This window comes from Sapajus apella, unplaced genomic scaffold (genome assembly GCF_009761245.1).
Source record: "Sapajus apella isolate SASKATOON/1434 unplaced genomic scaffold, GSC_monkey_1.0 scaffold30, whole genome shotgun sequence".
Taxonomy (NCBI): Eukaryota; Metazoa; Chordata; class Mammalia; order Primates; family Cebidae; genus Sapajus; species Sapajus apella.
In genome coordinates, this window is record NW_022436970.1 from 12,549,882 (window position 1) to 12,561,571 (window position 11,690).

Sequence of the window (11,690 nt, forward strand, 5' to 3'; positions counted from 1 at the left end):
CGAGATCTTTGAGGAATTGCCACGCTGTCTTCCACAATGGTTGAACTTATTTACATTCCCACCAACAGGGTAAAAGCATTCCTATTTCTCCACAGCCTCACCAGCATCTGTTGTTTCTTGACATTTTAGTAACGACCATTCTGACTGGTGTGAGATGTTATCTCATTGTGATTTTGATTTCCATTTCTCTAATGATCAGTGATGTTGAGCTTTTTTTCGTATGGTTTTGGCTACACTTCTTTTGAGAAGTGTAGACTCCGGTCCTTTTGCCCACTTTTTAATGGAGTTGTTTTGTTTTGTTTCTTGTAAATTTGTTTAAGTTTCTTATAGATTCTACATAGTAGACCATTACAGTTTTTTGTATAAACTGGCTCTTTCATCATTATGATATGTCCTTCTTATTTGGTAGTAGCCCTTGCAGTCTATTTTCCTTGGTATTAATATAGTCACTTTGGCCTCGTTAACCCTGTGAATTTCACAGTATATCTTTTCCTATCTAGTTACACTCAATTCATGTGTCTTTATATTTAAAGTGCATATTTGTTATGTAGCCTATAGTTGATTCTTGCTTGATTAATCAGAATGATTAATCACATTATAAAGGAAAGCAAAGACTATAGCTATGCTTGGGTTTGAAAGACCACACACTCTAGGCTGAAGACTGTGGCTGTAATACCAAGTCGTAACAGGTTTGGAAAAATGCATATTTCTGGTACATAATATGAAATAGATTCACAGGAATATGGGAGGATCTGAGATAGAGAAACTTGCCAAGAGGTAGGTTGAGTTTCAGAGAAATAATTCCTAAATGTATCAGCCTCAAACATTAATGCAGATGGAAAAGCTAGAGCGTGCAGGGGAGTCTGAGAATTTGAATCCACCTGACAACCAGACTGGACAGCAGATGAAACCGTTTTTGAGAAGCTTTGGGGAACCTGCCTTGTCTATGGCAGTGGAAGGAGACTCCAGTGGAGGCCACTGTGTCTTAGCAAGCTGCTCTCTGTGACCAGCAAGACCATTAATCAATAACCACCTCTTTTTTATTTATGCCTTTCAAAGTGCATGTGAGCTTCTCTGGTTGGCAAATGACAAGGAAATTGGATTTTAGAAGACATGTATCCATATGCATATGAGTGGTAGTGCCGAGTTCACAAAAATCAGGCAGTGTTAAGTACTAAGCCTGGTCTTTCATCCCAATCATGTTATGAATGTGACTGTTTTGAAGGTAATGTGAAATGAATAAGCAGAGATTTAGGTCATTTAAGGTGGTAGCACATTTTCAGACTTATTTGGGAAGTGGGGAACATGGAATTAAGCTACCCTTTAAAAAATAGTAAGGAAAGAGGGGTGCAATAGAAAACTAGAACAGAGTGTTTGAAGGCCCCTACTAAAAAGCAATGGAAACATATATCACAGATGCTTGCACTATATCTTATCAGATTTTTGATTTATGTATTTCGCTATTCAATGATGTAAGCTACAAGATGATAGATTTCAGAATCGATTTGGGACATAATATGGTGCAGCAGTCATTAATGCCATTTACCAATATTTATAGCAATTTTTTTTTTCAGGCTAGTAGAAAAAGTGAACTGCCCAGAGCTTTTTAAAGTGGTGGCCATGGATTTGCTTTGGTCAATATAATGTAAACAAAAATGTGCTCTTTGCACATAGAAGCTTGAAGGGCCAAATGGTCTTTCACCATATTCTCTTTCTACAGCTGCAGTGATGCAGGAAATTCATCACACTAGCTACAGTCATCCTGTCAACTCACACAGGACAGACAGTCTGAGAAAGAGATAAACGTATTTTGTGCTGTATCAGTGAGATCAGGCAGGTGTTTGTTTCTACAGTACAACAGTCCATCCAAATAAATACAATGGTGTTCAAAAGACATGGCCAGTGGAACAAATTAAACATGAATTTAAATGCTTTTTCACACGTTTTCCTTTGTGTGACTATAGGAAATGGTGTACATTCCCTGAGTATCAGTTTTCTTCAAATGCCTCTTGTTAGAGATAATACACACAAAACATCTAATATAGAAAGTATTCCATTAATCATATCTATTATTAATAGAAATTGGTCAACAATATAACACTGACTGTGTTTATTCACTAAAACTATCTAGTGTGTGGGAGCAAAAGATCATGCCAGGAGTGAAAACACATACCTCTATGAAAAGTGAAATGTCTTCTAGAAAGCTAAAGTGAATCTAAGGCAAAGAACAAGCAAGATCTAATGTTTCCCTGAAGACTTGGTTTTTTGAAAACAAAGATTAGCATTCTCTTCATTCATATTCACTTCTCAAGTAAAGCATGGAAATTAAATAAAACAAAGTGTAATAACTGTTTTCTCTGCTGGAGTTGATATCAGTGTCCATGGTGAGTGACACTGCATGAATAACACATTGAATCATTAGCATATCAAAGCAGCTTTCCTTTTGCTGTTATTTTACCACATGGATGAGGTCTTTGATTAGAACTAAGCAACATTTGGGCATGCTGTTACTTCACAAAGGATTAGCTAATGTAGAGAACCTAATCTCCTATCATTTGGGACATTTTGTATTAATTCAAATACTTAGAAAACAAGTCCATAAGTGAATGCTATGCAAAGCATGCTGCAGCTCCAATCTGCTTCTTTCATTCCTAAAATAACTGAGTTTTATTACAATCCACTTTAGATGAGGGATTTTTTTTTTGTCACAATTTCATGGTTAGACACACTTTTTGTTCAAAATTACATAAAAAATCAAGAAGAAAACATGCATTCTATGCAGAAAATTCAGCCAAAAAATACAGAACTATCAGCCTAATTCACTTGTACCCAGGAAAGTATTCACTTCTTTTATTCAGCCACTGCACTGCATTCCAAAAACACCTAATAATGTGCAGATAAATAGGGTATTGTACCTACCCTTACTTATTTCAATTTTTCTAGGAGTGATAGGCAAATCATTGTAAATTAATATTAGGCATGTTAAATTGAGTCAGATTGTATAAGAGATGGGCACTCAGAAAAGTGGCAGTTTGGGTTATCGAAGGTGGCTTCACGGATAATTTAAACTTTAGGCTGGATCTTACTTGTAGCTGAACAAACATTAGAGAAAGAAAGAAAGAAAAAAGAAAGAGAAAGAAACAGAGAAAGAAAGATATAAAAGAGAGAGAGAGGAAAAGAGAGAAAGAAAGAAAGATTAAAAATTACCTTTTAACCAAAGCAGCAGCAAATGAAAGCATGTGTAAAGAAGAAATTATAGAGTATATTAAAAACTGAAAGATATGTATTTTAAGTGGAAAGTCAGGTTCATTTTTAGACTAAGATTAGAGAAGATTAAAAAGTCCAATTTTAGGGTGGAAGCAACAGTGATCTTATATGCAATGCTAAGAAGAGACTTACTTTCTGTCTCAATGAAATAGTAATAAAGTTTTCAGGTTTCAAAAATTATATACAGTTGTAAGTAATCATATTTGTTTATTTGTTATTAATATAATATTAATTGACAAATCATAATTGTATATATTTATTGGGTACAATATGATGTTTTAATAGATGCATACAATGTGGAATCATTGTTTCCCAGACTCTAATAAACACTATTCTACTCTCTACTGCTATAAGCTCAACTTTTTAGCTTCCAAATCTGAATGAGAACATATGCCATTTATCTTTCCGTGCCTGGCTCATTTAACTTAAGGTACTCACATCTATACAACTCTGTATATAACCTCCCCTCAATTAACTGTTATGAAAAAGAATTACAGTTAAACACAGTGTTTTGGAAAAGGAAGGAAGGCAGTTATTTTGGAATATATATTTATTATCAAATATTCAAGAACCTCAAAAACGTTTTGCAGATGCTAGTGTAATTATTGCTTTCAAATGATATAAATGTACTCTGAATTTGATATCAATAAACATGGATTTTTTTCTGTATACATAAATTAGATGTTTTCTAAGAAGGTTTTTGTAGCAGTTACCATTACATAAACAAACATTAACACACTAACATTTCCTACAGAGTTTAGTCAGTAATAAGGCAATATAAGTTATCTGCTTAGGAATGCCTTTCATCGCTTTATAAAATACTGTGTATGGGACACTTCTGAAACCAACAGTTCTTGTTTATTTAGTTACAATTTTGTTAATTTAGTCACCCTAGTAGGGGACGTGTTACTTGGTGGGTGATATTTTCTTCACACCATGAGATGCACATTCACAGTGTTTGTCTCTATTAACTTAATTAAGAAATTGTAATGAGAAAAAGAGCTATGCATTGAACATTTATTTGAACACATAGAGGAAGTAATGAGAATGCAAGCATGTGTGGTGAGGACCAATTGTCTATGTAAACCTTTCCGGATTACAGAACCAGCAGCTGGCATTTTAGTTATTGTTTAAGGACTCTCTCATTGTCTTTGGCATTTTGTGCACAGAAGCACAAATCAATGCCTAAAACATTTAAAAAATGCCAATGAATAAATCCATTCTGTTTCTTTAAGAATTTTAAAAGGTTATAAAAATATATTATATGCAATAGAACAACATTTCACATTATTTTGCTCTTAGAGGAAGAGGTTGAGACTATTTGATAAATAATGAGTGACATCTGCCTAATTCCATTATGTTCTAAAGTTTTATCTGAGGAAGAAAAATAGCAATCTAGTGTGTTCTTTCAAATGAGAAAAGTTATATGTATATTTTTCATAGCAGCTATTCTGAAATACATCCCAGAAGGCAAATTTGTAATAATATCCAGCTGTTAGTCAAAACATACCCCCAAATATTCCTGCTAAACAATCACATTAAACCAGAACAAGAGGAAAATACGTGTTTTCATGACAACTTTCAGGATAAAAGAAATTTATATTAGTGAATAGAGCTGATTTACATATTTAAAGGGAAGATTGATTTGAAAAACCAGATAAATGCAAGTTATTTAATATAACAGATAGAGCTCACCATAGTCTGACTCTTATATATTCCCTCAGAATAATCCAGGGATACAAGAGTTCACTCTGCACCGTGACTTCAAGTCGCTAAGATGCTCTCTCACCTAGTTTGCCCTCCTGATTTCATAAATCGCTCTTTGCTCCCTTCTTAGTTTAAATAATTATTACCCATTTTCAAGATTCAAATGGGAAATCACCTCCCCCCAGAAAATCTCCCCAAGTCTCTGTAGTTGAGCTAAGTTGCTCCTTGTCTGCTCCTGTTACCACCTTGGCAGGCCCCATCATAGATCTTGAAGTTTTAACTGTGTTTTTTTCTATATACTGTAAGTTCTTAGTAGATAAGGACCCTGACTTTGTCAGCATTTTATACAGAGTCAAGCAAACTATGCTGAGGCTCAGGTGTATGAAAGGTAGGCCTGACTTTATAATACAATACAAAGGATTTTATATGAAGAAATTAGGTCAGGTTTACATTTATTTTAGGAAAATGCCCAATCTGCAATTCTCCAGTCTTTACATGAACATTTTCAGTATTGTGGAGCTTATAAGCACAGTAGAGTGTTTTGTATTTTAATAAGTTATTTAATTTTAGAACTGCTCCAAGTATATCGAAAAATTGGGAAGACGTTACGGAGATTTTTCAAACACTCTCCACTAGGTGTTCTTATTAACATCTTACATGACTATGTCACATGTGTTACAATTAATGAAGCAATGTTGGTGTAATATTATTCACTCAAACCTCCTTTGTTTTTACCTTAATGTCCGTTTTCTGTTCCAATATCCTCTACAGAACACTAAATATAGTTTAGTTTTCATGTCTTTAGGCTCCTCTTGATTATGACAATTTATCAGATTTGCATCTTTTTGATGACTCTGGCAGTTCTGAAAAGTACTGGTAAGACCTTTTGTAGAATGACCCACAACTGGGATTTGTTTGACATTTTTCTTATGATTAGAAAGAGATTATATGATTTTGGAAGGAAGAATATAGTGGTAAAGTGCCATTGTCATCACACCATTTCAAGCATGCATCTTACCTACATGACATGTCACTGTTGACACTGATCTTGATCTTAAGGGTGAGTGATATTTATGTGTCTCCATTGAAGCTATCTTTTCCTTCCCCTTCTCTATTCTTTCTGGAAGAAACTCACCCTGAGTAGGCCAGACTTAAGGAGTTGGGACTTAGGTTCCTCCTTTCTGAGAAGACAATATTTAATACATTACTTGAAATCTGCAAGGGAAAATTTTCTATTGCTCCTCATTTATTAATTTATTCAATCGTCTATTTATACCAGTATGGACTCACAGATCTTTATTTAGGGCTTTCTGTTATAGCCAATGCTCCTTTATCTATTTTGTTGCTAAAATCATTTCAGCCTTGGGCATTGTGAACTCTTCAGGTAGCTTCCTTGTCTGGTTGACATAACCCTGTCATTGTGTGTGTGCATGTGTCTGTGTGTATTTAGTGATTCTCACTCTCTGGCACTATAACACACTCCAGGTTTCCTCTTGTTTATTTCTTGGTTCTGTCCTAGATCAGCTATTTTTACAAGGAGCTTTGGGTTCTTCTACTTAAAATGCTATTATAAATAAAGACCTGCATGTTAGGTGTGCTCATTGCTACTGAGGTGTCATTGCTTCAGGAACTTCTCAGTTGACATCTCATGTATATAAACATGTCTATGAATATTTCTAGATGCAACTATTTTAATCTGTATTAAGCTTTAAGTGATTGTATGCTGATGTCATACTGATCCATGACCATGGATTATTCCAACCTCCAACTACTATTTCTATGCAAATTTGCACTTTAACATTGGCTTCTACAATTTGCCATCCATTTTCCTCATTGTTCAATTCCAGTAAAATTGTATAATGGTATCAGAGTTGTTAATGTACACTTTCATAAGGGGGGAAAAGCCTATTAGAGTGCAGTGCTTATATGCAGTTTATTTTCATTGAGTTTTAGACTTTCTTTGATCAGTTCTTTATATACTTTCTTTGATCAGTTCTCCCTGTCCCACTCCTGTTCAATTTAGTGGGGTTGTTTCATGTATATCTAGTAATACAGTTGGATTGTTTTGTCACATTCTGAAATCCATCCCCAAATCCTAAAATATCAAGTTATTTTTTTCTGAGAAATCATATATCAAAGTATATTCTTACTGCTACTAATTTCTATGGATTTTGAAAAATATGTTTTATGTGGTAGATAATTACTTCATAAAAACTTTGTATTTCTCTTATTTAAACTCTCCTCTTCATTCCTAGAAATGACTCTTCTCACTAGACCTCTACTTTTTTTTACATGATATAATTGGAATCATGTAGTGTACAGCCTTTCCAGACTGGCTTATTTAGCAATATGCACTTAAGATTCATCTATACCTTTTTGCAGCTTGATAGCTAATTTTTTACTGAGGAATAATTCACTGTGCAATAAAATACATTATACATTATACAAAGGTACCGGTTTATTTACACATTTACTTTTTACAGAATGTTTTGATTCCAAATTCGTCAATTATAAAAAAGATTCTATAACTATTTAGAGGCAAATTTTCATGTGAACATATCTTAAAATTGCTGGAAAATACAATGAAATTACTTTTAGCTTTGTAAGAAACTGACAAATTGTCTGCCAAAGTTCTGTTCTATTTTGCATTCCCATTAGCAATAAAGGAGACTTCATGCTTTGTATTCTCAATGTCATTTGATGAAGTCAGGCAGTTAGATATTAACCATTTTAATAATTGTGCAGTTGTATCTCATGTTATCTTAAATCAGAATTATCTCATGACAAATAATATTACATATCTTCTTCTTTTTTGCCATTTATATATCTTCCCTAGTGAGATATCTGCTGAGATATTTTGTTCATTTTTTAATTTTAAAAAATCATGTTGAGTTTTAGGATATTTTGAAGGTATGTTTGAATAAATCCTTTTCTTAACCTGATATGTATTTCACAAATATATTGTCTCAATCTGTGACTTTTCTTTCATTCCTTTTATAGTGTCATTTACAGAGAAGTTTTTAGTTGTATTAAAATTCAAAATATCAATTTTTATTTCATGGCTTATTTATTTGGTGTTCTATCAGCAAAGGTGAAATTAGATTTTTTTCTTATGTTTAATTTTAGAAGCTTTATAATTTCACAGTTTGCATTTAGTTATTTGATTCATTTTGATTTGTGTGTGTTGGGGGGCAAAGGGTGTGTATGTAAAAATTGTAATATCTGTGTTTAGATTCTTGTTCTTTTTTTTTTTCAAATAGACATCCAATATTTCCACCACCATGTGTTGAAAAGAACATCCTTCATTCACTGGATTAACATTACACTTTTCTCTAAGTCCAATTTTGATATTCATGTGGGGCTCTTTCTGAGCTTTCTATTCTGTTCTTTTGAAATATGTGCCTATTGTTTCTCACACCTGTAATCCTAGCACTTTGGGAGTCTAAGGTGGGAAGATCACTTGAGATCAGGAGTTTGAAATCTGCCTGGCCTGAACATGGTGAATCCCTGTCTCTACTAAAAATTTTAAAAAATTAGCCAGGCATGGTGGTGAGCACCTGTAATCCCAGCTACTCGGGAGGCTGAGGCAAGAGCACCACTTGAACCTGGGACTTGGAGGTTGCAGTGAGCCGAGATCACTCCACTGCAATCCAGCCTGGGTGACAGAGTGAGATTCTCAAACAACAATGCATATTAATCATAGTACTGTTAAAGTAAGTCTTGAAATCTGGTAGTATAATACTTCCAACTTCGCTTTTCAACATTGCGTTGGCTACTCTTGATCTTTTGACTTTCTATAAAGCTATAGAATCTATTTGTCAGTGTCAATAGAATACCCTCCTGGAATTTTGATTGTAATTGCATTGACTTTATAAATCAAGTTGGAAAGAAGTGACTTTCTGATAATGTTGACTATTACAATCCATAAACACGGAGAGTTCACTATTTCAGGTCTTTTTGGGTTTTTTTTCACAATTTTTATATTTTTGCAGAAATCTAGTTTGCACATATGCTGTAAATATTTCACTTTTGTTGTTGAAGTAGTTGTGAATGGATTTGTTTTTAACATTTTAAGTTTCAGTTGTTTATTGCTTTTGTATAAAAATCAATTAATGTTTGACATAAACCTTGTTTCATATGACCTTGCTATTAAGTCCAGCAGTTATATTGTTGATTCTTTGAAATGTTCTACATAGAGAGTCATGCTGCCTGTGAAATATTTAAATGTTACATTTCTTTCTTTTCAATCAGTATAGCTTCTTGTTTTCTTGTCCTCTTACACTAGCTAGGACTTTCATCATAAGACTGGGTTGTACTGGAGAAAAATGCATTTTTCACTTTTGTTTGTCTGTTTGTTTTAGGGGTACAGCACTCAGTTTCTCCTCATTATACATGATTGCTTATTGTAGGTTTTTATAAATTTTTGCATCAAACTTAAGAGTTTTCAGTTTATAGTGTATTGAAAGTTTTTAATAAGAGAATTTTGATTTTGTCAAAAGTTTTTAAAAATAAATTTGTATTATCTTATTATTTTTTTAAAACCTGCTAATGTGATGGATAGCATCCATTGAATTCTGAAAGTTAAACTAGCCTTGCATTCCTTGAATTAATCCTATTTAGTTGTCATATTTTTGTAGATTTTGAATATGTTTCCTTTATTAATACATTGTTGAGTTTTATTTGTTAATATTTGTTGAGGATTTCTGCATGTATATGCATAAAATATATTAGTTGATAGTTTTCTTGTAATACCTTTGTATCTTTGTGTTATTAAAGTAATGCTGGGCTCATGGAATGAGTTAAGAAGGATTCCTTCTGAGCTTTGCGCAGTGGCAGTATCGTAGCCAGTGAGGTTTTTCCGAGGCGCAATTATTGCTAATTGAAAACTTTTCCCAATATTCTGCCATGACAACTTGAAATATAGTCGGTGTTGGCAATTTTGGGCAGTCTCTATGGGGACTGAGTCATATATATATATATATATATATATATATATATATATATGAAAAAGAAGTGTTCCTTCTGCTTCTGATATACAACAGTTAAACAATCTAGGTATAGTGCATACATGGTGGAATGTTCTTAATTATTGATTCAATGTACTTAGTAGATATAGACCTACTAATAACTTATTTTTGTCTTTGTGTGAGTTTTGGTTTGATTATTTCAAGAAAGTGGTCTGTTTTGTCTATTCAAATTTGGAGGTATGTAATTGTTTCAAACATTTAAAAAAGTTTGAAAATCATTTTAATGTTTAGAAGATAAAGAAGTAATTTCACTTTTTTCATATATTGGTAAAGTCTCTCTCTCTCATTCTCTTTCTTTCTCCTTCTCTCTCTCTCTGTCTTTCTCACATACACACACACAGTCACACACCACATACACCACACACATCACACACATTTGTTCTCTCTCTCTCTTGCTCTTTCTTCTAGTTAGCCTAGCTAGGGTTTTATTCATTTTATTAATCCTTTCAAAGGATCAGATTTTGCGTTTATTTATCTATTATTTTTCTGTTACCAATATTTTTGTTTGTGTTCTCATTTACGCTATTATATTCATTCTACTTTTTTAAAAATTAAATTTATCTTCTTTTGCTAGTTTTCTAGAGACTTACATACTTTCTTTGAGATCATTGTTCTTTTCTAATATACACATTTAAGTCCATAAATTTTTTTCTAACTACTGTTATATCTGCATTCCCCAAGTGTTGTATCTGCATTCCCCAAACAATTATTGTGCCTCAGTTTCCCAAGTAGATGGGATTACAGGCATATGACACCAAACCTGGATAATTTTCCTACATTAATAGGGACCGCGTTTTACCATGTTGGCCAGGCTGAGGTGATTCACCTGCCTTGGCCTCCCAAAGTGCTGGAATTACAGGTGTGAGCCATCATGCCAGGCCTTTAGTTATTTATATTCCCTGTGTTGTAATTCTAACATCTGTATCATATCTGAGTCTAATTCTAGTGCTGGTTTTGTCTATTTGGACTTTTTTTTTTTTGCCTTTGGTATGTTTTCTACTTTTTAGTTGAAAGCTAGACTTTTTATTTTTTTAAATTAAATTTAAGTACTGAGGTAAGTTGGCCTTTAGTGAGATTTTATCTGGCTAATCATTGCTTTGTTTAATGTTTCCAATAGCTGCAGCTACCATAGGCTTTAAATATATTCAGTGTCTTTGTTTTTGACCTTGGGCTTCACTAAATATTCCTCCTCAGCAACAGGCTGAATCTTGTAGTGGTTATTGTGCTATTGTACTGAGCCAATTGATATGCTTGTAAGTTATGTGGTTGTGTGTGAGCTATAATCTTACGAATAAATCTTAATTTTGAATGAGTCTGTGTCTGTGGGCTCTAACCTTCACAAGTTTTTCTCTAGTTCTATATCCTTCAACAACCCACCTGCCCAGTTTAAACTTATTCAGAAAGGCTAGACAAGAGTGTGAGGATAAATTCCGCACAGTTGGAATAAGACTCTGGTATAGTATTTTCCTTGAAGAGCAGATTTTGTTATGGAAAAAGCTCTGAGTATAGTCTATAATGATTGCTGTTCCCTTGCCCTTGCTAGATACATAAGAATATTATCTCATTTTTTATTTGTGAGAATATAATGGAGTTGATGTAGAAAAACCTCACAAAATGTGGGATTCTCTCTAAAGTTGGAGCAACCAGTTGTTTCTACTTCCATTCTTATCCACACTTGCCTTTGAGATA

General features: G+C 33.5%; 1 non-coding gene across 1 annotated transcript; it reads left to right on the top strand.

Annotated features, from left to right (window-relative positions):
- Positions 1–9,792: 9,792 nt before the first annotated feature.
- Positions 9,793–9,933, top strand: LOC116561870. Its single transcript, XR_004273642.1, has one exon. It is a non-coding gene; the product is annotated as a U4 spliceosomal RNA (small nuclear RNA).
- Positions 9,934–11,690: the final 1,757 nt, after the last annotated feature.